This window comes from Aplysia californica, unplaced genomic scaffold, assembly GCF_000002075.1.
Source record: "Aplysia californica isolate F4 #8 unplaced genomic scaffold, AplCal3.0 scaffold00059, whole genome shotgun sequence".
NCBI classification, from domain to species: domain Eukaryota; kingdom Metazoa; phylum Mollusca; class Gastropoda; order Aplysiida; family Aplysiidae; genus Aplysia; species Aplysia californica.
In genome coordinates, this window is record NW_004797329.1 from 1,668,431 (window position 1) to 1,671,563 (window position 3,133).

A 3,133-nucleotide genomic window follows, 5' to 3' on the forward strand; every position below is an offset into this window, starting at 1 on the left:
TATTTACCTGGTGGATATATGGATGCCGCCATTGTGGTGTTCAAGTCCTCTTATAGTATGATACTTCTAAAAAAGTCAACACTCCCAGTCGTACTTTTACCAAACAGACAAATGTCCTAAATAAAAGTGCATCCGTGGAGATGGGACGAACTATTCTTGCTCTTAATCAATGTCTGCGAGTAGCTGTTAGCCGAAAGCTTTTTTTAGCTCCCGACTCAGGATCATTCCTTTGGAAATCACAATGAGCATTTGAACACCAAGAACACAATCAGTTTCTAAGACTTGAATGTATGCCGAACATGTTTACAGTTTCCTTCCTTTGTTGCCAGTTGTTCGTGAATATTTTCTTTGAGAGTCCAAGCGGCAATACTCGGAACTGAAAAGTCGGCGCTAGTATGTAAGCCTACATTGATTGGGAATCATAAATCCCCTAGCAAGAATGTGATTCTGATGGTGTCGGTCATTACTTCGCCATCATAAGCCGATTCCGCCGAGAGAAATGACTCCGAATACAGCACAGCGCACAAGGGCTGATGGCTTGCCAAAACAAGGGCAGTAACTGCACTTCTATGTGTCACCTCCCATGTTATATTGCGTCCATAGCCGGTTGTGTGTATGCTTTCTATTGCAAAGAGTGCGCCCAATAGGACAACGTTAGCTAGAATCTGTTAGTTATAATTTTTCTGGAGATGATCGTTACTATCCTCTTTGTAATACTACTATCGTTTCTTGGGCTATTTAAAAACTTAGTAGACTACACTAATACATAATTCGATTTTATTAAAAGCTTCGTCGTTAGAAAAAGAAGTGAAGATTTCACTGAATAATAATGCTGTTTTTTGTTGTTGCGAACTTGGATCTTTGATACAACAGATCATCTGTCTCTTGAATCAAGACAAAATCATATAACAAGTGTTCAATCGTATTGTCATCTATTTCTATCTCAAAAGAGTAAAAATATTCGGATTACTTCTATTGCAATTTTAAAAAAAATAGGTATTGATACAATTTGAAGAAAACGCCAGAATACGGAACTGTAAGCACAGCAACAATAGATCGCGACATTTAACCTTAAGCTGCAGAAACCACAACGTTTGATATTTGTGAATCATTTCAGAAAGCGTATTGGAAAACAGCTTGTTCGGAGGACCAGCGATTGTCGAACAAGTCGAACACCTCCAATTTCACACGCACGCGTTCACAAAGAAAAAGCGTCACGCGACTCCGCCAAACCACGTAGCGATGACAAAGCGGGGCGTGGACCCCTCCCCCATTGTTGAATAAACAAAAACAAAGCCGTGAGACTAGAACTCTCGGAGTTTCTTGTTTGCTCTAAATGCTAGGACCAATACCTCTTGTAGTCACACATTCAGTTTCCGAGATTGTGTGACATTTTGAGGGAAATCCCTAAGGTGACGTCATCAGCTTTGCCCTGTAAATGGCAACACGGTCCTCTTTCTAGCGGATGCTCGATGTCTCCGGTTGGTAAATCCGTCTAGTGAAAAGACAAGTTGCCTTGCAATGCGGTCCAGACTCTATGATTACGCAACGTGAACGCCTAAATGCAATTTAGTTAATGACCCAGGTCGAAGGGATCAGAGTGAAATTCCAAGACTTTTTTACAGACGTTTTATGGCAAAATAATGAAAAACAATTTCAAGAGAGAAAACAAACAATTCTCTAATTTGTCAACGCTCGAGAAAGTCTCCGTCATTCCTCCTCCTCTACCCCCCTTTCCACCCCCTCTCCCTTCCTCTCTCTTTTTCTCTCCTAATGTCTCTCTCACACACAACCTTTTCCAATTCCTCTCTTTTTAACCTCTCCCCATCCCTCTCTCTCTCTCTCTCTCTCTCTCTCTCTCTCTCTCTCTCTCTCTCTCTCTCTCTCTCTTTTATCTTTGCGTTTTCTTTTTTTATCAGAAAGACACTTACACAAACTGAGGTACTCAAACGCCCACGTAGACTCTGAAGAAAACGGCACCCCAACTTTATAGCTTAATGTTGACCTCATCAAGTGGTCTCAATCGGAACTTGTTATGTACAACATTATGTTGACGCCATACAAGGACTTAATACATGCTGTCTAATCCAAGTACTTGACAAGAACAAGACATACCCTATCGACCTCACTTTGTGAGTTAAAGAAGCTAAATGTCAATTTGGAAGTACGAGATACACTTCGTACCGCTTTCTAAGATTGAAGATAAAAAGCACAGACTTGTAACGTACTTTTAAACTAAAGCCACGCGTATTCCCCGTCACACTTTGTTTTGCCAATTTAAAACAGAAAAAAGTTCACAGTTGAAGCACCAAATCCAATGCGCACGTCCACAAGAACCCGAGAACGCGGTATCAAATCAGATCACAGGGAGGACTGACTTCGAAACATCGCCCCCAGCCGTCGCCATTCTCAACTTTCCGAATAATATCTTTTTCCCCTCGCCTTTTCGCCATCCGTGCACGCTCTTCAATCACTCCTTCGTCCAACTTAACAAACCTAAGAGAACTCACTGGAAAGCGCCAATTATTCCACTCGCTTAATCTATGCAGCAGCGCCGCGGAGGTCCATAGCAGCGGAAGCGATCAGGAGCGCTGTCAAAAGCACAAAAGGCTTGTCTGCGCCTGCCCAACATCATCCATTCTGTCTTCCCTTCATTGACCTCTGTGCAAGAGAATACACCATCAGGATCAGCAAGAATCTCTCCATCCCTCAAACGTAAACACCTCACAGCCATTCTCCCCCCTCCCCCCACACACAGCCAAATCTCAACCCCCGCACCGCTCAAGGCTTTTCTCCCTAACAAAGTGATTCTCGCCAAGAACCCATCCCATCCCCCACCCCCCACCCCCTCTGGCGTAAATGCCAACGCCCAGTCTTGAGTCTGGACTGCCCAACCTCCCTAAAATATCACATGAGCCACCAACCTTCAATGACCCATCTCTGTCCTCCTCCCAAAAATACCCCCATCACCCTTTCTCCCGCCCTCTAAATCCATCCCTCTCCACACTCTAAACAAATCACACAAATACTCTAGCACCGAGTCCCCCGTTCCCGTTAATACCACACCAAGCGTACCCTCCCCCCTCTACCCCTCGTTCTTTCCCTGATTTCATTTCACCCAGATTGTATAAAT

General features: G+C 43.6%; 1 long non-coding RNA gene across 1 annotated transcript; it reads right to left on the bottom strand.

Annotated features, from left to right (window-relative positions):
- Positions 1–347: 347 nt before the first annotated feature.
- LOC118477300 lies at positions 348–2,931 on the bottom strand. The gene is made up of 2 exons (XR_004858275.1): positions 2,511–2,931; positions 348–622 (listed from the first exon to the last, which is right to left on the bottom strand). It is a non-coding gene; the product is annotated as an uncharacterized LOC118477300 (long non-coding RNA).
- Positions 2,932–3,133: the final 202 nt, after the last annotated feature.